Raw genomic sequence first — 26,749 nt, 5'->3', positions numbered from 1 at the left:
TGTCTTGACTTTAGTTATATTATGCAGTTTGTATTATTTAAAAATGTTTACAGATGAATACTACACTTCATTCGCTTGTATGTTCGAGTCACTAGTCAAAAGCGCAGGGACTTTTCGACCGTACGTTGCAGTTTTGTGTTCACTGTGCTTACTTTAATGAAACACAAGCCTCGCATCCATGAACAATGTGTATCCGAAATTAAGGTAATTCAACACTGGAATATTGAAACCTACATGAACGGAGCCTGAACATGAGGTTCAGCGCAGACTTTTAAAGTATTACCAGGGCTTAATTAAAAAAAAAACAATTGTGTAGCATTTATTAACAAATTATTATTGGGATATGATATTAGTATACTAGTTAACATTGGCACCAGTTTCAATAGGGTTTGTAGTTTGTTTGTTTGTAGAACTGATTTAAAATTCATTTGCAAAATTTAGCCAGACAAACTATCACGTTACGTTAAATTAAAACCTAATAACATAGCCCTTGAAGCTGTTCCTTGTTATACGAAATCTAACCATCTCGCTCTGACCTCGCCTTAATCTCCCAATGAAGTCGAAGAGCACTTACCCTAGTATTCTATCCATTATTATTGATTTGACACTTAATTATAATCAGAAAAGAGGAGGTCTATACCCAGTGGTGGTTGAAGACTGGCTGCGAATAATAATGATGATAATGATGATAACAAAGTCATTACCTGTGGAAAAAACTGACATATCAAAACACTTGTTCGTCAAAAAAAAATGTTAGAAAAGTGTATGAAATCTATAAATATATACAAAATCCATTCGAAGTTAATTTTAAAACGATTTAAACCAAATAAACACTCAAATTAATTCCGACCCACTCTTAATTTAGTTTGGATAAGCAAAGATTTTGAACTAACATTAAGCTGTCTTGACCACAATAGCAGTGACCCTACTTTAAGCAACTATTCGACTCTCGAGACAAAGAAGTTCATTAAATTAGACAGACATATTTTATGGAGGAAACGCTTAAGCTCTCTCGACTAAGGGGCCGATGTCTTAATCCGGCTATTATTTGATCTAAATGATTGCGCTTATCCGCGCAATGTTCCTCGTTGCCGTTTAGTTCAGCTCTCGTGAAATATTGGTGACTGGACCTTTTTTTTCTGAATACAGGTAAGAAGCTTTTAACTTTTGTTTAAGGTCGACTTATTCTTTCAAACGCTTATAAGTAAAAGGCTATTGGTAAAGTCCAGTGTTGTTCGAATCAAATCAAATAACTGTTCATTCAAGTTTTTTTTTTTTCAAGTGGGCTCATAACTTTGAATCTTCATATTACAGTATTAAATTAAAGCTACCAAAACTTGTAATTTATTTTATATTTATTTTTATTATATTTTAATAAAAATTTTAATTAAAGAGTCAATCAAATACAATGTTTTTGAATCATAATGAAAGTGTATAGAAAAAAGAAGATCCGGTTATAAAATTGATATAAACCTATAATTTGTGAGGTTAAAAAGATAAATTTCAAAATTATATTTGTCCCTTTAAGAGTTACTGCTAAAATCAAAAGAGGAATCATAATAAGTATACAATAAATGTGAAATTGGGCATTTAATAATTGTTATCAATTAATCTTTATGTGAATATACGCAGTATATTTTCAGGTTGCCCGAGTTAAAAATTATTCAGGTTAATCCCAACTATTGCAGTTTATTGTCGGACTTCGATTGTATATTGACCGAATGGTATCAACGAAACCCGTCGTTTCTATGATAACTTAGAGATAATATATGTGAATCATTTTATACATTAATTATGATATTATTTCTGGTGATTTATAAATTATATCATGGATATGATATAATTTCTATTATCTATGATATTTTCACAAGTTCTTACAAATTAATCTCTTATCAACCAATCTAAGCATTTAAAAAATCTATCGACTATTTTTATCATGATTATATAGTTTTCGGGTAAATAAAATAAAGTCACTATATTATTAGTCTATGGACGATAATCAAAAACATATTAATCTTATATATATAGAAATTATCTACCTATAAAACATATAAAATGCTACTAAAAATTATATGGAATACCGCTTATCTCTTTCCGCTTCCGCTTTACCGCTTTTCTCTAGGAATATCTGAAGTCTTGTACTTGTGTTCCTTTGAGTATTATAGCTCATACCTTACAAATTAAATATTTTGTTAAGCATATTTGGGTGGGAGTGATGTGGAGAACACACACACACACACACACACACAATAAAAAAATAAATAAAAAATATATGTATAAATTTAGAAAACAATTAATATTAACAACGCCGTCCACTCGGGTTTGCGCCGTAATTAATTTTTATTGTTTTTTAAATGTATATATATATATTTTATTTATATTTTTATTGTGTGTGTGTGTGTGTGTGTTCTCCAGACATATGTTAATCACAGTGGAAAACTATCATATTTATACCACAAAATTGTCAAATCGCTTACTTCTTGTGAATTAGAAGCTTCAAGGTGGACCTTTCGTCGACTAGACGTTAACAAGAGTTAAATCGTCCGATTTATTTGCTACGATCGCCATTGTAGAATTGTTGGGAGTTAATAGAAGCACCGGATGAAGTATTAGTGCGATTGTAATGTACTTCTCACGTGGTAAATTGTTGGGTAAATAATTTAGTATTATCGTTTCTATGAATTCTTTTAAGATTTTTATTCTTACCTCGCTTAGCTTTTTGGTTTCAGTACTTAGTAATAGTTTTAATAACAATTGTTATATTATATTTTTCGCTAGCAAATTTGCTTACAAATCGTTCGTATTGCGTGTTTATATATTCGAATTTTCTAAACGATCATTTGTATTGATAAATTTGAAAGAATTCAAATAACCGACTAATATTTTTAAGAAGCCTTTTAAAAACGTTGAATTTTGTATATTTTCTTTTAAACACACATAAAAATAATTTTGAATGTATTCTTAAGGATATTTTTTATTTGTTTCCTCTTTTGGTATTTCGTATGAATAAAATAAAAAATGTCTGAAAAAAAAATTTACTACATACAATAATTCCACAAATATTTCATTTCATCGACGAAAGAAATAAGATGAAAGAAACAAAATATATTTTGACACGCGATTGTAAGCGTTAATAAATAGATTGATTATATAAAAAAAAATGAGCAAGTTAATCATTTTTATATACGAGACATAATTTTATCGAAAGTATTACATTTTTTGTTACCGAAATGTCAAAGGGCAAGTTGTGATGATCATTAACAAACAATGCAGAATCCACTCTCATCTATCGAGAATTAATAGTAGTACATAAAAATCGAATACCTTCTCTGGGCCCGAGGCGCGTTTTATTGCGCGTCCCTTTGATCGCGACAATGGCTGCTGTAATAAAATTTCAAAAAAAAAGAAACGTTACGTTCCATTGTACGCAACTCCCTCTGGCGGTAAAATTACAAACTGCGTTTGTTTCCGTAAAACGGAACGCGTAAAGGTCACATAAATCGAGGCGTCTATTAACTTTTTACGGCTTCGTAGCCTTTTTAGAGAATCTTGTGCTAAGCTCAAACGAAATGCGAAGATTACGACTTTAATAGCTTATTTGTTGCCTCGCGCTTTCGTTGACGATACTTTATCATAACTCAATACTCGAAATATAAAGTTAAATGCGTCGTGTAAAAAAAGTTATGTCAAAAATATTAATGACAATTCATGCTAACATGAATTAATATAAAAAAGAAACATTTTATTTTAATTAATTTCAAGGGTAATTAAACTAAAACGTTGTACATAAAACCTAAAGTCACGGTCTTTTTATTTAATTAATATACATAATTTTAGCTTAACTGGCAACTCCATCAAAGTTTATAAGACATTTCCTTAACATAGTGATACTGAAACATTTTGTATGAAGCAAATGTTTCAAATTAGGCTTGTTTCAGACTGAGTACTACATATATAAATGATCACAACTACAAACACAGACTATATAAAATATTACAGATTAAAAAACAATATTATTCAGCATAAATGAAATTTATTTTATATGTATGCATAATTACCCGTAGTTCTCTCATATGCTAGTTAATTAGTGTAGTTAAATTTTACAGCAACCAATTACAGTACATACCAGTAGGTCGAGGCACGGCATGTGCTCAGTATGGTAAACCTACAAATGACGGCGTGAAATTGTTCACGTATAATAAAACCTTATCGGAGCCGTTCGACCGTCATAAACATACGGGCTTGGAAGCAATCCAAATTATCGATTTAAAAATAAAATTCAATACATCCCTTCGATTGTTTAATTAGAATTAAAATGTTATTTTTATAGCATACGATATTTTACGATGATTCGTTGAATTTATTCGATTTTTTAACTAATTGATTGAATTAAATTAAAGAAAATTTGGTAAGTATAATACTTTTTAGTTTTTTTTTTTAATGTATATGATATGAAGACAGTCTGTTTATCTGTTTGAGATTAATTGACATGAAAACTGTTTGACCGATCACCATGAAAGGTAGCACGTGTATTTGTGTTTTATTATAGAGAGGCGCCGCAACAATTCTTATGCCATTTAATCAGTCGTCAAAAAAATTACAAAAAATAAAAACTGGTTTTAAGCTCGGGGAATATTTTATGTCATTCATTGTTTATATGCGGTTTGTTTTGTCCGCTCACTACTGAACTATCATTGGACGCCTATTCTGTATCCAAACATAGAATACTGAAAATTGTTTAAAACGCCATTAAAAATATGAAGAACCGAATGTTTGAAAACTGGGCATCCATTTAATTATACACAGAAGTAAATAAACATACGAAACGACTAGGTCTGTCCGGATTTTGATAGTCTGTACAATATATTTTTTATTTGTTTATTTTAGGAAGATAAATATACCCAACGGTACACCTTGTGGCTAGTCACCATTCCATAGACATACAGTGATACAGTTGGAACTGTTAATGATTGCTTATCCCACAGTCCTGGGAACTAATTATGTCCCACGCGGTACTGGTTCGTTCGCTCTTCAAAGCCGCTATAGACACATCGACCAAATGGGCGACCTATCTATGGACCTAAGATGTCATGACCCTTGTGCCGATTATACTTAGTATTTAAACCGAAATACAAAAAAGTGCAACATACAAAGTATTACTTTTTAGCGATACAACAACTGGATCTCCATAAAGATCTATCACCCTAGTAAATTTCAGGTTAATTGGCATCAAAATTGCCGAACCAATACGCTCTCGCACCTGTGAAAGTTGAATTAGTCGGTTTGTGTTTCAAAACATATAAACATACACAATGATCACTTTACAAATAATAAAAATTCATAAAAGTGACAACCTTTAGACGTCAAAGGCTGAATTGGAGCTTATTCCACCATGCTGTTTTAATGTATGACTCAATACACATGCATATTAGATTCCATAATTTCATCCAAAATGTGTAGGTTTTCTCGCGATGTTTTTGTAAACCGCTAAGCACAAGACGTATCATGAATACAAATAAAGCAATTGAGAACACGTGGTGCTTAGGTGCTCAGGTGTGAGCCCACAATTTCAGATTAAAATTCACCTGTTGCGGTCACTGGGTTACCTTGACACTCACGTATATTAAGGTTAAATATAACATTTGAAGAAAAATTCCGCGCAAATATATATCCCGCTCATGGGACATAATTTTTAATAGCTGCACCGAACAAAACGGTCTGATAATAAATGAACAAGCTGATAGCATAACATACTACAATATGTTTACATTTAGATAAAAAATAACATGATTTCTAAAATTACACCGATAATGCCGAATGTTGTTAACTTGGCTGGTGGGTAACTAGAGAATTTTTCTCCCTATTGCGTGAGAATGCCACATTAATCGGTATTAACGCCAAGTACGCTCTCTGCCGATATATGGGAGCTTTTAAACTGCATTGCAGATAGCGAACAATAACCATCAAACGACTATCCCCTTTATTACGTCGAGATATTGTCCACAGTTGCATACATTAAACGCACGGTATGAATATTCCTATGGGTGAATGCTCTGGACGCGAATGATACGATTTAATTCACTTTGTCTGTATCAAAAAGACTAATTTAAAATGTCGCTGGATTAGAAATAGGGTTTCAGTAAAGAAGTTATTAACATACGTTTACAATATTAATAGTTTAAGGCGGTCCGCATACATTGGAATTTTAATATTTGTTTTTTATTTTATTACTAGCTAAGGTTCAGTTCACGTAATAATTGACGACAAGCCGACGTTTGGCTAAAAACATAATTTTGAATAATTAGACTTCAAAATAATAATAATAATAATTTCCTCTGGATAGATTTCGGTCACGGCGGTCAATCTCAAGAAAGATAAGGCAACCGTGCACGACATATTATAGTACACGAGTGTGTGCGCAAACACAGGTGCACTCTCTATGAGAGTGAGGGACACTCTCCTAATCCGATGGGACGGCAATCCGACACAACCGGAAAGAGTTCAGGCGCACTACCGACGGCTTTATGTGCTTTTCCAATTACGTACAGTTCCACTTTCCAGACTCCAGGCAACTACAGCGAATATTCAACAGAAAAACGAAATAGCTTTTTTATTGGCCCGACTCGGAATTTGAACCCAGGACTCGGAGTCCAACGAGTAGACCAACGAGGTAGTCCGATATCGATCGAGTAATTATACATTATTTGACAAACGAATACTATATTTATATTAACGATTCACTCTTAAGTGTAGAATATAATGATGTCCTACTGAAATCCGACACGACCAAAAAGTGTTCCGGGTAAGACTTACGGCAATACGCGCTTTCATAGGCACGGGGATGTAAACACTGCACACTACTAGACTCCAGGCTGCCACTGAAAATTGCTAGACCGTAAAACCCAATAGGTTATTTACTGGCCTGGACTCAGGACCACGGGTCTTGTGGCCTCAAAAGCTAGCTACTAGATCAACGAAACAGCAATCTGCAACAGCAACATGCTGTAGAATATAAACTAAAAGGTTAGCTGAGATAGCAACGATATCAGTAGTACGATTATGTAAGCCGCATTGGGGCAGCGTGGTGGTATAAGCTCCAAACCTTCTCCTCAAAATGAGGAGAGGAGGTCTTTAGCCCAGCAGTGGGACATTCACAGGCTGTTACGGATTATGTAAACAATGCCTTTGAATTTTTTTTTTTTTCAGCGTTTTGCCGTCCACTGCTGGACGAAAGCCTCCCCCATAGAACGCCAACCATCCCGATCTTGGGCAGTCCGCATCCATCCAGAACCTGCCACCTTTTTTAAATCGTCGGCCCATCTTGTCACAGGGCGTCCTACACTACGTTTGCCTAAGCGTGGTCTCCACTCCAACACGTGTCGGTTCCATCGGCCATCAATGCGCCTGGAGACATGACCAGCCCACTTCCACTTCAGCGAGCTGATTCTAAGCGCGATGTCGGTGACTTTAGTTCTCTGGCGAATGTCCTCATTTCGGATTCTATCTGCCAGAGAAACCCCAAGCATCGCGCGTTCCATTGCTCGCTGAGCGACCCTAAATTGGTGGACCAGTCCTACGGTAAGTGTCCACGTTTCGGCACCGTAAGTCATTACAGGTAGGACGCACTGATTGAAGACCCTGGTCTTAAGCGACTGTGGGATCGACGATTCAAAAATATGACGTAACCTCCCGAATGCCGTCCAGCCCAAACGTATTCTTCTTTTAGCTTCCTTCTCAAAGTTGTGCCGGCCAAGTTGTATAGTTTGGCCCAGGTAGATATATTCCTGCACAACTTCAAGTGGAGAGCCATTTACGACCACTGGTCTCGGGGATACATGACGGTTTGCCATAATTTTGGTCTTTTCAATGTTCATCCCGAGACCTACTTGTCTTGAAGAATCGCTCAGGCTGTTTAGCATCTCTTCCAAATCCTGCAGAGTCTCCGCCATGATGACAATGTCGTCGGCAAATCGCAGATGTGTAATGTGTTGGCCATTTATATTAATGCCGCGTCCGTTCCAATCGAGCGTCTTGAAGACGTCCTCCAATGCATTGGTAAAGAGTTTCGGTGATATTACATCTCCCTGTCTTACCCCGCGATGCAATTGGATTGGTCTTGTGCTCTGATCTTGTACTTGGACGGTCATGGTTGCGGCTTCGTACAAACACTTCACCACCTGGACAGACCGACAGTCAATTAGGCATCTCTGCATGGATTCCAGAACAGCCCAGGTCTCGATGGTATCGAAGGCTTTTTCGTAGTCCACAAACGCTAGGCATAGAGGCTGATTATATTCCTCGGTCTTCTGTATTATTTGCCTTAGTGTGTGTATGTGGTCTACGGTACTGAAGCCTTTTCGAAACCCAGCCTGTTCCACGGGTTGGAAGTCATCGAATTTTCGGCCTTTGAAATGCCCTAAATTAAAAAAAAATTAAAATTAAAAAATGCCCTAAAAATAAATAAGACAACAAAAGCATTTAAAAGCATTGGGATTGGGTTAAATGTAGAAGCAGTTTCTGCTATTTTTTTAAAGAATAGTTAGGCGGATGAGGATATGGGTTAATGGTAAGTGGTCACCAACGTTGATATTCTACCGCAAAACAGCAATACTTGATATTGTTGTGTTCCGGTTTGAAGGGTGAGTAACAGTACAGTAACAGTAACAGCCTGTTAATGTCCCAATGCTGGGCTAAGGCCTCCTCTCCCTTTTGAGGAGAAGGTTATGGAGCTTATTCCACCACGCTGCTCCAATGCGGGTTGGTAGAATACACATGTGGCAGAATTTCAATGAAATTAGACACATGCAGGTTTCCTCACGATGTTTTCCTTCACCGTTAAGCACGAGATGAATTATAATCACAAATTAAGCACATGAAAATACAGTGGTGCTTGCCCGGGTTTGAACCCACGATCATCGGATAAGATTCACGCGTTCTAACCACTGGGCCATCTCGGCTTTGAAGGCCATCTCGGCTTTGAGTGAGCCAGTGTAATTACAGGCACAAGGGACATAAAATCTTAGTTCCCAAGTATGGTGGCGCATTGGCTATAAGCGACGGTTGACATTTCTTACAATGCCAATGTCTAAGGGCGTTTGGTGACCACTGACCATCAGGTGGCCCATATGCTCGTCCACCTTCCTATTCTATAATTTAAAAAAAAAACCTGTAATTACACCGTCTCCCTTAAAATTAATATAAAAAAGACGTATGTATAAAGTATATATGCCCATCTTTATTATTTTAATTGAATGTATTGAATAAACTGTGAAATAATTAATAAATCCTGTTTAGTAATAGTTATTCATAAGAATAAGAGAAGTGCAAGTAATAAAACTTATGTTAACATGTGAGACAGTAATTTAATTTAAAGTAAACAAAATTCGATTACAACCGGCACGAATATTATAAATTGACCGTCCACAAAACCGTCTGGTACCACGATTTAAATGAATAAATAATCGAGTTTCCGAATTTAGGGCAAATCTTCGTAACGAGTTGAAAACAAATAAAGGTCGGAAAGTTATTATGCCAGCAATAAATAATAAAGCGAGCGAGTCCGTTGGGGTTCAACTTTTAATACAAATGTTGTGTTGACGCTGCCTGATGCCAGCGTAAGCACCTTTGCCGGGAAGTTTAGGTAGGAAAATGTTCGGTTTCGGTTAAACTACTATAACTCGAAGAAGTTATCCCTTCATACATTCAGAATATATCATAATATTTATTACTATACGAATATACTTCTAAATAAAAAAATCATCAAACTTGATTGCAAAGTTTATGTAACGTATTTGTTTAAGAACTAAGCTTTTGTTTAATCGGCTTTGTGCAAGCTCGCCTGAGTAGGCACCAACCACTCACCAGATATTCTACAGCAGCAGTTAGTATTTGTGTGTGCTGGTTTGAAGGGTTACTGAATCAGGGTAACTACAGTCACAAGGGATAAAACATCTTAGTTCTCCTAGTGTTCTTAAGGTAGATGTCGCATTGGCGATATAATGGAAGTTTAATTTTTCTTACAATGCCAATGTCTATGGCCGCTGGTGACCAATATATTATACATTAAAATAGAAAATTGTCATTCGAATCCGAATGAGTATATTACATTTATTATAAATTAAATGTTTGATCGCTTGCTAATCAAGTTTTTTTTTAAATATTCAATTATTTTTTCATATTATTAATGAGTGATATGAAAGTCTTATGAGTTTACAAAGATTTAGTGCCTTTGAAATGGTTTTTTAATGTGTATAGTAAATATAAACTGCTGGGCAAACGCCTTGTTTTTTATTAATGATTTAGAGCTTTATTGAATGGTAGATGAAAAAAAAAACGAATGTTTTTAATACCGAGCAAAAGATTTTAAACACGAATTTAGCACATGAAAAACATAACGGGTTGTTTGTATTTATGATATTCTATCCATCGAGCCATATAATCCATAAAGAGAGTGTACATAATAATGCAAATAAGTAAATAAAAAAACTTATAGTGAAAAAGTTATCTTAATAAATTATTCACATCTACTGTGTACATGAATGTTAATTTATGCAAAATATATTACGAACTACCTTCTATGTAACCATTGTGCATAATGAAAATGAGTTGATCACGAATTAAAATTAATTAGCATACGCGAAACGATAATAAGCACGTCAGGCGATTATAATCGATTCGAACCGCAGTGATAAATAGACAATAATTAAAAACAAATTCGCCTCTACGATAAATTGAATATTTTAATGTTAAAACGGAAGCTCGCACTGTTCGCTCGAGCTGAAAATCGATTTCAGCGCTGCGATTCAGTACGGGATTATTCGATAAAAATCGCATTGTACTTAAAACAGACTAATTGATTCGAATAAAAATGTTTATGTAACTATTAATAGAAGGAACATCTGTAAATGTATTTGAACAAATACATATTTAAAATGTAAGATTTTACATTATTTCAATTAAATAAAAACACATTTGACGAGCCGGTTGGCATGGTTGGTAGATACTTGTCTTCGCACCGCAGGTCGTGGGTTCGATTCCCATCCAGTACAGACATTTTTGTGCATGAACATGTCTGTTTGTCCTGAGCCTGGGTGTAACTATCTATATAAGTATGTATTTACAAAATAAAAATAGTATATGTAGTATATCAGTTGTCTAGTTTCCATAGTACGAGCTCTGCTTAGTTTGGGATCAGATGGCTATGTGTGAATAATGTCCCAGGATATTATATATTATTATATTATATGAATAAAGACTAAATACTACTAGAGGAGATAGGGGATTAGAGAGTAGTGGTGTAGATAGCCGAGATGGCCCAGTGGTAAGAACACGCGAATCTTAACCGATGATCGTGGGTTCAAACCCGGGCAAGCACCACTGAATTTTCATGTGATTAATTTGTGATTATAATTCATCTCGTGCTATACGGTGAAGGAAACACCGTGAGGAAACCTGCATGTGTCTAATTTCACTGAAATTCTGCCACATGTGTATTCCACCAACCCACATTGGAGCAGCGTGGTGGAATAAGTTCCAAACCTTATTCTCAAAAAGAGGAGAGGTGGCCTTTAACCCAGCAGTGGGACATTCACAGGCTGTTACGGTTACGGGGGTGTAGAAAGGGCATGTCGAGATAAGAGAGCCGTGCCGTTTGCCGTCGCGGCACACTACTCGGTCCTATCCCCAAGACGTGTCAATAGATGTGTCACATAAAAAGTCTATTGACAATTGCGGTTAGGCAAAACCTTCTAATACTGACTTCTGTTATTGAAAAGGACAGAATATATTGCAAAAGACTGCTCGACTGTAGGTTACTTAGTGGCTGTGTGCAATGTCATATATCGCTACGATTCTTATTATATGAAGAAATTGATTCTTTGCTGGACGAAATAAATATTTAAAGCGGTTTTTTTATCTGCATTACTATTCTGTAATAACTTACTCTGTATGCCATTCGTGAAATGTTAAAAAAAGACTCAAGGTTATAAGCTATTTCGATGCTTTTATAATAAAATTTCATTTTCTTTTTATTTTATAACGATAAAAAGTTTTTTTTTGGCACTTATGAAACCCATACGTCTAACATATGTATATACATTTGCTCTTTAAGGCAATCGCTACGGCGCTATATGAGGAAACCTCTTTTACTGCATCTTTTAATAATTATTTAGTATATAGTACAGTTAAATAACTATACCATAGTTATATACTATATACACATCAAAAAATAATTAAAACAAGATCGCACACCGAGAGGGATGTGCATGGGACGCGCGGGTAAAATCTGAAAGCTTGCTGGCTTTAGACGCGCTCTTAAACCAAAGTTAAAAGTAGTATAATGAAGCAAAATATTTTGAACTTTAATTGTTTTGTAATAAAATCTTAATTCCTTTGGCCCAATATTTTTTTTTACAAATTAACCAAACTTCCATATACCTGTCCAAATCGAAGCAACATTACTCCGACTAGTCGAAATAACGAGATTAACATTCAAAGAGTGATCCGCGACTCTTCCGCGCGAATATTTACATGAATATTCTGTTTTTACCCTCTACCCTCTGCCCTCGGGCCACGTTCATACGTTAACGCGCACAGCTATTAATTTTTAATTTCGCTTTTACGACTTTTTTGTACTTTGTTTTTATTTCACGTTTAAAATGACCGGTTTATTAAGAGCGCTTTTCATCGCTGAACGCTTTTGGTGAATTAAATACGCTGTATCAATATATTGTTTGTTATTTACATATTTAATTAGTGGTATTGTCATTCTTCTTAACTAAACTATAACGGAGTTACTTACAGTAACAGCCTGTTGATGTCCCACTGCTGGTCTAAGGCCTCCTCTCCCTTTTGAGGAGAAGATTTGGAGCTTATTCTGCCACGCTGCTCCACAGCGGGTTTGTAGAATACTCATGTGGCAAAATTTCAATGAAATTAGACACATGCAGGTTTCCTCACGATGTTTTCCTTCACCATCAAGCACGAGATGATTTATAAACACAAATTCAGCACATGAAAATTCAGTGGTGCTTGCCCGGGTTTGAACCCACGATCATCTTTTAGGATGCACGCGTTCTAACCACTACGCCATATCGGCTATAAGTTACTTATTGATTACGTTTTGCGATGTTCGTAATTTATGACAATATTGTACTTTCATTATTAAGTGATCTAATGGGTATTTTATAAAAGATTCATGACTTCAGGAGTCATGATTTTAAATTCGTGGTCGGGCCCGTTAAAGGTTTTCCGCCAAGATATAAAGTTAAGTATGGAGTTTGGAAGTTGGCTGTGTTAAGTTTCGGGTTTATGAAAGCACGACAAGGCGTTGGTATGTCCCTGATTACCTAAATAATAAACACGAGAAGAAAAGTGTGCATCTGTGTTTGCAAACGCATTTTGTAGCTAAAATATTTCTTGTGCAGTTGGCTTTGCTCACCATGTCATGTCATGTAGATTTAATTTTTCTTCATCGGAATAAGCAAACATTATCTTATTATTAATTATATCGCTTGAAAAGAAAAATGGAACACATTAAAATTTAGTTAATAGGTAGAATAAAAAAACTCATATACCTACATGAACTCTAAAAGCATTACACTAAAATTTTGAGTAGTCGAGTAATAGTTACTGTAACTGTTTCGGAACGTATCTTACATGTTTGAAAACAATATGGTATTAACTTCTACTTAATTGTAATCGACACATAATTTTACATGACATTGGAGTTTCATAACATACTTTATTAGTATGTAATAAATATCCCTCTTATCAAATGGACTAATAATAATAAGCCTTCCGTTAGCGAAAAGCTAATTGGTCGGTGAAAGCCCATGACATGATATTCGACCAATCGGCGTTTGGTATTTAGTCAAATATTTAAACTTTATTTACCATATGCGTATTTACGCTCGTAAACAAACAAGAAAGATATAGACAAAAATTAAAGAAAACAAAGATTTGATTGTTTTTAAAGTTAATGCATACATTACTTATACTTTATAAATGAATTCAATAGTATACAAAAGCTTTCTATACATAGCTATAGATATATAATATTACCTTAGTAATTAATTCAAAATCTTGAATAACACAATATAACTAAAATGATTCAACGGATACATTGCAATATTTTATTTGTAAACAAAACCTGCATTAATACAAAGAAGGCTCATCAGCTAATGCACCGGCTGTGTTCACCGCAACTAATTGCTAATTAAGAAAGTGAAAAAATGCAGTAATTAAGAGCGAGACGAATTTGTACAGAGCATTTGCATATTGTACGTTTTAGAGCTGGTTTTCTTCTGGACTCAGGAATAAACATTGCTGCAATCATTTAAAATGCAATCTTTATTTATGTGTTTCATTAAATATGCACAATGGATTTTAGTACATTGTATATGATGATGATATCTCCCAGACTGTTTCTGGCCATGGCGACCATTCACAATGTACTAGCCACTTGTGTACATATCAAAATGCACGAATGTGTGCGCTAATAGAAATGCACACTATATTCCCTTACTGTCACAATCAGAAAGGACGGCTAATGTGACTGAAAAGAGTTCAGGCGTAAGACTAATGGCTTTACGTGCTTGCTGAAGCACGGCGTTGTAAGCAATGTCAAGTTCCAGATTCCAGGCTGGTGCAATGAATGAACTTTTTTATTGTTATATCACTGAATCGTCATACGTTGTGCCTGATTTTAAGAATTTTGTAAATTAGAGGTATTCTGAGAAGATACATTAGCACACAATTTTAACACTACCTAGTATATTATTGTGGGCGGTTAATAGCGTCCTATAAACGGACATGATGACATATGAAATTGAGCACAAGAAAAAGTGTTGTTGGCCTGAATTTGAAGCCGTAATTTAAGCTTAATAAGATTCATGTGTTCACTCGTACTCGGGTACTCGGGTTCCATGGGGGGAGAATCGGGTTATGTGGGATTCTTAACCACTAAAACCACTGCGATGGCCGTCCTCGGCATGCATCGGAAAGTCTGCGGGATCGTGTTGATATATTTTAAGCCCCGAGCGTTGGTGCTGTGGGAGGGCCGAGACAAAGTCACCTTAGACTTCGTCACCGACGAGCAAAATCGGCCCTTTCCCGTTCCCGCTCCACCGTCTCCTTTTTGACCATGACGGTCTCACAGAAGGAAGCTACGGCCCTCCACGCCGATTCCCTGCGGAGCATCGCCGACACGATTATCCATCTCACGGACCAGGATCTCCCTCTCTTCATGTGTTGTGTGTGCATAACATTCAATTATTACAAAAACCAATAGATGAATTTACATAATAATTAACACATGTTTTAGATATGATAAAAACTCAGCTTATCAAATTGTACTAATTTTATTACAATTAATTCGCTTATTTCATAACTTGAAATAAAAAGAAGAAAGTATTGAGAGCATTATAAATATTTTTTCATCAAGATTGTGGGTGTATCGTGCGCACGCTTCAACTGTTTTTAATATAAAGTGTAATCACGGGGCGACGAGTTGGAAACTGTAGTATTTTAGAATTTAAAAAGGAAGAAAATGTTCTTCGCCGTATTTATAAAATTGTATATTTAGCCGACAAAAATAAAACTATCATCAACAATGTGCCCTGCGCTTTTACTCGCATTATTTTTGTTTTAGGTAGGCGGACTCAAAACGGGTCATCTGATGGTAAGTGGTCACTACCGCCCATAGACAATGGCGATGTAGAAATACTAACCATCGTCAATGCGCCGTCAACCTAGTAACTAATATGTTATGTCCTTTGTGCCTGTAGTTACACAGGCTCAATCACTCTTCAAACAGGAATGCACATATACTAAGTATTGCTACTTAGCGGTAGAATATATATTGAGTAGGTGGTACCAATCCAGACGGGCTTGCACAAAGCCCTATCACCTACATTATAGATACATGGAATAGATATATACGTAAACTTTAACGGCCTTACTTATATACGTTGCTAAGATTAAAGAATACTATGTTTTGTATCAAAAGGCAAATCAATAATGTCACAGCTAATATAAGAATGAAAATTCAATATAATGTTTTATCAATATCATCGCAAAAAACAACGCTAGTTACGATCCATTTTACAAGAAGCTGTTTGATATTCGTTTTTGTAACAGTTTGAAAATATAATAGGCACTAGACTGGCTCACAGTGCATACTTCTCACTTAGTTAATTAGCCTGAGCTCGGGGCGCGGGGTCTAAGTACGGGAACAACAGTTAGTATAATTTATAATGCACCGTGTTACCCGCTTAACTATACCTCATCTACTATGATGAAGGAGGAAATTTACAATATTAATTAGATTTTTAAAATTAATTAAAAACTCAAAATTTTCTATATTTTCTTAATTGAAAACGCGATGGTTAAAAATGTTATTACTAAACAAAATGTTAACAGTAGTGTGTAAATTACTACAGTAATAATAATGATAATAATATATATCCTGGGACATTTTTCACACACGGCCATCTGATCCCAAATTAAGCTTGTACAGAGCTTGTACTATGGAAACCAGACAACTGATATATTGCATTTATAGTATATTTCAAAGGTAGAAGAAGTGGAGATAAAGGCACTTTAGATTATATATTCCATGCGATGTGCTAAGATTTCTTATATATAGCTCATTATACAAGAACTATTGTATACGTAACATATATTATGCATTGTAAATAGCTATTTTTTATTTCTTTTTCAATTAACTATTTTTATTAAGTAGGTTAATTATTCAACTTAATTATTTATTCATATATGCAGTCTAATTTTACTTCCTAAATTTTGATAACATCTTCAGCAATATCTTTTTTTATAAAATAGGTAGGCGGTCGAGCATGTGGACCACCTGATGGTAAGTGGTCACCACCGTCCATAGATATTGGAATTGTAAGAGATGTTAACCATCGCTTACATCGACAATGCGCCACCAACTTTAGGAATTTAGATGTTATATCCCTTGTGCCCGTAATTAAACATTTAAAACGACATTTTTTTCACAAATCCGTAACGGATACCGTGGATTACTTTAGATCTTTCTCGACTGGTGGTAGAGCTTTGTGCAAGCTTGTCTGGGTAGGTACCACCCACTCATCAAATATTCTACCGCAAAACAGCAGTACTTGGTATTGTTGTGTTCCGGTTTGAAGGGTGAGTGAGCCAGTGTAATTACAGGCACAAGGGACATAACATCTTAGTTCCCAAGGTTGGTGGCGCGTTATAAGAATAATAATAATATCCTGGGACATTTTTCACACACGGCCGTCTGATCCCAAATTAAGCTTGTATAAAGCTTGTGCTATGGAAACCAGACAACTGATATACTACATATACTACTTTTTTTTATAAATACATACTTATATAGATTATTACACCCAGACCAAGGACAAAAAGACATGTTCATGCACACAAATGTCTGTCCTGGGTGGGAATCGAACCCACAACCTTCGGCGTGAAAGGCAAGTATCTACCAACCACGCCAACCGGCTCGTCAGATTGGTGATGTAAGCGATGGTTAACATTTCTTACAATGCCAATGTCTATGGGCATTGGTGACCACTTACCATCAGGTGGCCCATATGCTCGTCCGCCTTCCTATTCTATAAAAAAAAAAGATTTCGACCAATGATATCATGTCGTTTCAAGATAAAATTTGTTTGCCGTTGGAATACGCTATTTATTTTTGGTAGAAGTTAAATTACATGAAATCTAAGTTGGCCGGTTAGATTCTTTGCAGTTTTTTTGAGAATTAATTTTAACCCAATGTGCTCGTAAGTAGAGAAACATTAAACTTAAGTCTTAAAGGTTGGTAGTGTGCTTAAAATGTTTGAAGGGAATTTAAATTCAGAAACCAGTTCGCGGACGCCATAGTGCAATGATTAATAAATGTAAATAGGTCGGTTACTTTAATTAATTCATTGTAGGTGACGCGTCACTTTACCTCTTGGTTGTAACATTCATAAATCGGGGAACCATCATTTAGGAAAAATATGGAATATGAAAAATATATATAATATATATTTTTTTATGGTTAGAGTCGTGGTTAGAATCGATTTTTAATATCTTAAGTTCTGCGTTCTATATGCTAAGTTTCGAATCTTACCTGATAGAACGTTACACTTAAAATAAAATGTTTTTGACTAACTAACGCTGTTTGTGTTTTTTTAGTAACTACTCGACCCATTAAGCTGTATTTGTCAGGAAAATATAGTATCTTAATAAAACTATATATATACAAAATAGAAAGTAAAAGTTAATTAAGAACAAGGAAAATAAAATACATGTTGTAAATTATCAACGGAAAGAGGATGGTTAGAGGCATTATATAATAATGACTCTAAAGACTATTAACTAATAAATAAAAAAAAATATCTAAAATTTGAAATAATTTAAAATAAGTAACAACGAAGCACGATAAAATTGTACTTAAATATGATTGATGATTTTTCTGTGTTAAATATAATGCTTAACAATTTTAAATGAATTACCAGAATAAAATAACTTTTCAAGTAATTACTTTTGTTCATGATTTTAAAACATTCCCTAAATTACGTTTTCGCTCTTGCTATTTTGTGTATTTAATTTTTCACATCACATATTTGGTAAATCATACATAAGTTGACATATCCCACCAAATTGAAGATAAGACCACCCTGCAACACCCAAGTACAAAACAACAAGCTGTTATTACAAACGGTACTGAAAAATCACTTCAAATAAAGCCCCACATGTGTCCCATACATAATCCAAAACATGGCAATCCGAGTCACTGACATATGACGGATCGTAGGTACGGCCCCATAGTTACAAATACATTAATTATTTTGATATATTATTGTATGCATTTTGTATGCTTTGCTACGTAACAGCGGTGGACCGAGGTGATTTATTATCAAGATATCCATAAATACGTTAAATAAATGTTATATTGTAGTATATACTAGTTTTTGTCCGCGGCCTTGGCCTCGAGGGAAGGGGGGTAATGTATGTAAAGAAGTAGCTTTATATCCTTCATTAGGTTCAGGCTTGATTCATACCAAACTTCATCAAAATAGGTTTAGTGGTTTAACCGTGAAAGCGTTACAGACGTGTGTTTTAAGTATTCAAAATTACAGTAACAGTAGCAGCCTGTTATTGTCCCACTGTCCACACTCCACTGTCCCACAAAGGGAGAGGAGACCTTAGTCCAGGCTAAGGCCTCCTCTCCCTTTTGAGGAGAAGGTTTGGAGCTTATTCCACCACGCTGCACCAATGCGAGTTGGTAGAATACACATGTGGCAGAATTTAAATGAAATCAGACACATGACATACATCCAAAATTAATTGGAGTATAATTATTTGAAACTATCTCTATGTCCTGGATGCGCATGAGTAAAATAAGGGTATATATAATATAGCACATTATAATATAAAACGTTTATATTGACGGAAAAATATGTCGAGCGGAGAACACCTCCGCAAAGTTGAATCACAATCGGATGAGTAAATTAGCAACGCATGAAAACCGGGGTGAAGGCGTCGGCACTATGCGCGCCTTCTCCTCCCACCGTAAGTGTTGCCGGAGCTAGGTGGTCTCTGTACCCCTAGGATTTTGAGGGACCAATGGGGAACGGGCCAACCGTTGGGGCGTCACATTAGTATGCGCAAGCGATCCCGAAACATTCCTTGAAAAGGCGGTGTAGGTACCGCTGGTTTTTTAGTGAGAATTCCGGCGCATACTCAGCGCCGATAAGTTCCACATCCAAGTGAGGGAAACGCGTAAACGCGTTTTTACAGCATAAAAATAGATTACCAACGCTTAACGATTAACAACGCAAAAAATAGATTAAGACAAACATATAAATATTGATTTTAATCTTTTAAGAAGCTATATTGTACCCAGATATTTTGAAATGTTGACCGTATTTATTATTATTCTAACGATACAAAAAAAATGTTGATATATATGGTGTAACAAGTATCAACTTTGACTGCGTCGTTGGTCTAATGGCGAGATATAACGCCGCTGATCGTTATAAGGTAATAAGGTTTTAGGTTTGAACCCTACATTATTATTTAGAGACAAAAATATATTGAGTTTCATATGTGTATTTATATAATTTCTTTAGACTAAAAACATGAATCCTTACCTTACGAAGCATTTCTTCGAGCGAGTCCATATCGGCAGCAGCGGGTAACCCCCCCGCGCTGTTCATCGCGTTATTGTTATTCGTCATAGGTGAGCCGCAACCCACCTTTGCTCGGGCCGGAACATTAGCCTTAAACTCCACTCACACCATTTCACATATGTTTATAACTTTGACGTACGAGCCGCACCTTTATTCACATTGGTATTTCAAAAATTGTAATATTTAAAAATAAATAATAGAAAATATTTTATACGTAACACTGCTTTTTGCTGAATAATAATTATTAATATTCGTATCTTACGATAAACTCACTATGATATGCAAAATATCCTTAATTCCGATTTAAATTAGTTTATATTTTTTTTAATCATATATTTTAACAACAGGGCGTGAGCTGAATTTAAAAAACCTTGAAGATAAATTGTAAGAAAAATATGTTCGACTAGGAATGGATTTAGCATAACGTAAACAAATTGTACTCAGGGTACAAAAGTACCACAGGCGTCGCTCGGGGGTTAAGCTGTGGCAACAGAGATAGTGGGGTTGATGTGACTTTGCATATGTTAAGGGCTTATGCATTGTGATGGTTAAACCGGTAGTATACTTTTAAAGGTAACTGTTGTCACTATAAATGAAGAACGCATAACGAGTAATTCTTGGAAAACTAGAATAATATCATTTATTTTTTATAGAATTGTCGAATTTCTCAAACTATTAAAAATACATTAAAATATGGCGGATATGTTAAGTGCATCATTAGGTGTTTCCGTTAATTTTTAACAATAAATTTCAAGGTAAAATTAAGTAGAAAACAAATAATTTTTTATTGCAATAATTAAATGAGTACTTATTAGTAAATCCATGTTAGTAACACGATTTATTAATCGCTTGACTCGACAACAATAACAAATTGTTTAAAAATCAATTCATTCAGTATTGAAATTAAGATCAACGCAACAAAAATTTACATTTAATTTTTTTTTTATCGTATAAATACATAATAAAAACAAAAAAACCTTTTCTAAAATCCAACAAAAACAAATAACCCGATTCAAACATCGAATGAGAATCCAATAAATGCAATTTATCTATTTGTTCGGGAGCCTTTGTTACATCAAAGCAGCGCTGTGTTCGTAAACTGAAACGAGTTGAAAATGAATGAACACTAACTAAAACTTTCAATTAAATTTTCAACGCTCGTACGAGATAGTTTAGACGAAGATTGATGAGTTTTATGATAAACTACCTCAACATAGCTTCGTCTGATTTCATTTTGAATATAGAATATATTTTATCTATATTCCGTTTGAAAAATATTTGTAAATAAATTTGATAAAACTAGCTCAACATTTTTTTTCGATTTGAATTTTGAATACATTTAAAATTTTATTTTTAACAAAAATATTTGTTATTAAATATAAAATAGTTTTCTCTGTTAGCACTTTGAATTAAGAATACTATTTAAAATTTTAGGTACGATAATTTACATTTATTAGATTTATAAATACATAATTATGAACAAGTCTACATTTACAATTTATAACACCAAAAATATTATATAAAGAATACAGTCAATTGAATATTACGTAATGCAGATGCAAAAAGTAACTACTCCATCTTGATAAGGTTTAAGTTGGGACAAATTTTTTTAAGCAATATATTTTGTATATTTGCAAATCCGTATTAAATTAAAAAAATACAAACTTTTGAGTATGAATAATCGTAAAATGTTAAATTCAAGTAATAACAAAGTGCAGTACGTTTCGCAGCTTAAACTAATTGCGGATGCAAATAAGCTGTTGGCCTCCAGCTTGTATAATAGCTCGGAAAGTTGCTTCAAGTATTGCTCGACACTGATTGGCTCGAGAACATTCGTTTTTATTTTTAAATAGCATTTAAGTTCGCTTTTTAAATTATCGTTAAAATACGTTTTGAATTTTCAATTGGCTTATATATTAATTATTTTATTTTGAATTTTCAACTACATTTTTTAAATTATTATGTAGGTACGTTGATGTTTTAAGTTTTTTATTTCGCAATTTCTCATTTGTATATTGGTACATATATAAAAAAAAGTGTTATATTGTTGTATGTAGTTTTTTTTATTGTAAATTTTAATTTTTTTTTTTTAAATGACACAAGTAAAATAATTGATTACAATACAATACATAATTTAATGCCAAAAGTTTAGTGTGCTTTAGTTTGACAGTGAATTATCAACTTATATTTTTTTTATGTGACATCAAGCTAAAAGTATTAAGGATCGAACACACCTGCGCGACCCAGTGAAACGGAAGCGCCGTTCATCGGGTCGTTTCGTCGTAACGCAAATTATTTGTAAAGTTACTGCCATATCAGCTCGACCAAGCGAAATGCTGCGGCAACACATGTACTAACTAAAATTACCATAACTGCAAATAACTTGGTCGCAGGTGAGTTCGTTCTCTATTATCCATGTGATTATTTTAACCTATTTTATTGTATGTATTTATGTTATCTAGTTAACAACAAGTATTAATTATCATATTACACAATCTAACAAACTATTATACTAGTACAAACTGTACTAGAATTATAAAATGTTAGTATAAAAAAAATTTTATCCAGCCTCCTCTTTTAACGTAAAGTTTATTTCATATTATTATAGAAAATTAATCCATATTTTTATAGAATAATTATGATATTGCAAATTTTTTGGATAAAAGAATATATAGAAAGTGTTTCGAATAATAACTTTTTTATATTTGTAAGGTTCTGTTTATTTCGTTTGATAACATTTTAAGGATTCATTATCAACGTGACGACAACAAAATTCGAATATTCTACTTTTAAGCTGTTTTCCTTTTTGTTTATCCTTTATGTTTTTTTCACATCGCTATGCAGCCAGTATGCAGTAACACAATTGGAGGTTTTACATCAAAATTCCGTTTTTGTTTGCGTAAAAAATAATATGTCATTTATGTATCCGAATCACGATTTTTTTAAAATAATTTAAATAGAATAGAGGCACGCGCGTTATAATATGCGAAACGCTTGTGCATTTTAAATAGTTTACTATGACAAAGATTCAACATTACAACACATATATATGTACGTATATATAAATGTATTATATTTGATGCATCCGTTAGTGATCGTGTAACTTCTAATTGACCGATTATAATATTTATTTTGTAGAGACGATAGTTACTAAGTTATGTTCCGATAATAATTAATTTGTAATATTCAAAATATATGTCGACTTATTACCAAAATAATAAACACATAATTACATGTTGTAGGGCTTTGTGCAAGCTCATCTGGGTAGGTACCACCTACTCATCAGATATTCTACCGCAAAACAGCAGTACTTCATTTTGTTGTGTTCCGGTTTGAAGGGTGAGTAAGCCTGTAAATACAGGCACAAGGGCCATAAAATCTTAGTTATTAAGGTTGGTGGCGCATTGGCTATGTAAGCGATGGTTGACATTTCTTAGAATGCTAATGTCTAAGGGTGTTGGTGACCACTTACCATCAGGTGGCCCATATGGTCGTCCGCCTTCCTATTCTATATAAAAAACAGAATTTGGATCGGATATCTTAGGTAAACGTTATTAATTTATTAAATTTAGAATGGTAACATTTATTAATTTAAAAAAACATACTGTACGAAAAAAAATATTCTAACATCCTTACGTAAAGAAAAGATGGCGATGTTTAATTTTTTTAAAATAAAATTGGATGCATTTTAATTAAGCAATACAATATGTTAGTTATGTCATAATAAAAACTACAAGTAACATAAAATAGTTCCTGCCTAGTCCTCGGTAGGAGCTACGCCATCTCGTGCCAAGTGTCGTTGACCTCGGCAACAATAGCTACGAGGTGAAATATACACAATGTGAATCCACTGTAAATACAAATGTGCATCGTCGTTTATATTTTTACGATCATTTATATTTGGTCGCATAATAAAGTGGTTATAATTACCTATACAAAAAACTGCAATATTATTTATTATTGTAGTTGTTATATCCATTGTGCCTGTAATTACACTGGCTCACTCACCCTTCAAACTGGAACACAACAATACCAAGTACTGCTGTTTTGCGGTAGAATATCTGATGAGTGGGTGGTACCTACCCAGACGAGCTTGCACAAAGCTCTATCACCAGTAAATTATTATTAATCATTTTAATAATATAAATTTTAGAACAAACGTTAATAGAATTCGGCATAAAGCATGTCGTATGCACATAGTTTTTATTTACTTTAGTACATAATTAATATACTTTAGGGCGAACAGTGAAATAGTCAAACAGTGAACCTTGTACATAATATGAGTGAATTTGTATTAAGGGTCTTTAACGAATAAGAACGATCAGTTAGTTCTGATGTACTTAGATAAGTACGCGGGATAGGTTTTGATTAGCGCGTTGGAGCAGGGTCAGTGGACCCTGCCATCCGCTCCGGGGTCGCGAGTTTGATTCCCGCCTAGAATCTGGGTATATTGTTTATATAAGTACTCATCTATACATTTATTTAAAAGTATATATGTACATGAGTATTTCAGTCGGCTCTTACATGCATATCATACATGCATATCATTATCGTTACATGGGCGTTATGTCGTCTATCTTAGGAAAGGACTACTGTGTGTGCAATTTAAAAAAAATGTATGTTACGAGAATAAATTTGTATGTGCAAAAAGTTTTTTAACACTGCATATGTGTTTATATTTAATTATTACGTCGATAATGAGGATTCTGATACATATATTTCTATATTTCGCTATGATGAAATATTTACTATACTAAAAATTTAGTAATCCAACTTAATTCAATTAAAACGTTGTTATTAAAATATTATTTATATTTATTGATAGTAAAAATAAAAGCTACAACTACATAAACCGTTGGTTGCTAAGTAACGTTCGTAAGAGGAAAAACATAAAATACTCGATACATTAATTTCGCAGAATTAAACAGTCACAAGGGATAGGCATTTCCAAGCCCTTCGAAAGCAAATATAAAAATCTAATCAAAAGTAAACCTGTACACAAAATGGAGGTAGATCGAAAACCTTTTGTCTAAAATAACAGTTAAGAAACTACTTCCAAAGTAAAATTGGGATAGATGTAAGTGCCCGGTCCAGAACTAAAACTGTGGAGTTTGGAGTTTATACCGAAACTTAGAACCTTGACCTTTATAACATTTCGGAATAAACCATCCATGTTATATTATCTTTAAAGTAACTAAACGGCGGGCTATTTAATTAAATTATAATATTAATCCTTCGCAGTGTTTTAATGCGGAAAAATATTTATATATCCTTTTAAGACTACTACTTCTAAATTATTATGCGGATAAGATCAGCATTCACAGGCTGTTAGTGTACTATATAGAATAAACAAACTTTTCAACTAACAAGCAAAAGCAACCTTAAGAATAAAAAAATCGGAAACCTCAACCCGTGTTAGAATTTTGACATTTACTGGTTATTGTAGCCTTAAAGAACAAAGGTCATTATAATGATTTAGGGGTCAATGTATTCGAACATAAATTACACAATCAATTTTAACAAAAACCTAACATATTTTTTTATTTAATAATATGTTTGCACTCGACGACAATTATGTCTATAAGACATCTAGTTTGGAGCGCATTAACCTAAAAGATGATTTGATATATTTAGAGATTTTTTTAAATAATATAATATGTACCATTTATGTATAACCAGCAATATATATGTGTGTGTATGTTTTGTGTTTGTGTTGGTAAATTTACATTTTTAAGTCTTTTGTGACGTAGCGAAACAAGCCCACGTCCACATTCCAGGGAATGTCAATGTAAAAGAGGAAATGACGCGTTTCGTGATATAAGTGTATCGTTGTATCTTAAAACTGCATAAGGTTGATTGGTACGAACTTGAATATGTTTGTTTGTTTGCAGGAATGATGTTTTTTTACAAGAATAATAAGTGAAATTATCAAAACGGCTTAAGTAGATTTCCGTATATAAGACCGGTTTCTAGACCACGTTGATCTTAACCGAAGATTGTTGGATCAATTCCGGGCAAGCACCACTCAATTTTCATGTGCCTAATTTGTGTTTATAATTTATCTCGTGCTCGGCGGTGAAGGGAAGCATCGTGATTACCACACCTGCATCTTTCGCAGCATGATGGGATAAGCTCCAAACCTTAGCTCAGCAGTGGGATAGTAAGACGCTGTTAGATTTACTTTACATATATTAAAAACCCATCAATATTTTAGTTAGATACATTTAAAAACTGAGCACAATATTATCTCTTAATTTTCAAAATTCGTATTGTAACAAACATAACGATTAATAAGCATAGTGACATTTGCAATCATAAAGTATCTACAATCGAATAGAAAAAACTACAAAATCTATGATCAAGATTAACCTCTCAGTGATCAAACTTTAAACTCTCAAAGTTATTCAATTAATTTCTAATTATATTTCATCGAAACAACTCGTACTGGGTCAAGGAACGCATCCACGCACTATGCAAATCTTAACGTCGTGCGTCACCGAGTCGTTCGCCTTACATTCATAGCGCCCACGCCACTGTGAATGGATTGGAAGTGAGCGGTAATGTAT

The 26,749-nt window shown here is 34.1% G+C and overlaps 1 protein-coding gene and 1 long non-coding RNA gene across 3 annotated transcripts in view; both read right to left on the bottom strand.

Annotated features, from left to right (window-relative positions):
• LOC126769573 (uncharacterized) overlaps nucleotides 1–17,507 on the bottom strand; it is a 32,485-nt gene extending 14,978 nt beyond the window's left edge. The window contains exon 1 of the long non-coding RNA XR_007669399.1: nucleotides 17,461–17,507. This is a non-coding gene — a long non-coding RNA (uncharacterized LOC126769573). The remainder of the gene's footprint in view (nucleotides 1–17,460) is intronic.
• LOC126769428 (uncharacterized protein CG43867) overlaps nucleotides 1–26,749 on the bottom strand; it is a 327,165-nt gene that overhangs the window by 111,258 nt on the left and 189,158 nt on the right. The gene's annotated exons all lie outside the window — the stretch shown is intronic.

This window comes from Nymphalis io, chromosome 7 (assembly GCF_905147045.1).
Source record: "Nymphalis io chromosome 7, ilAglIoxx1.1, whole genome shotgun sequence".
Lineage (NCBI taxonomy): Eukaryota > Metazoa > Arthropoda > Insecta > Lepidoptera > Nymphalidae > Nymphalis > Nymphalis io.
The sequence above is the reverse complement of the archived record's forward strand: the minus strand, read 5'-3'. Positions and strand labels throughout refer to the sequence as shown.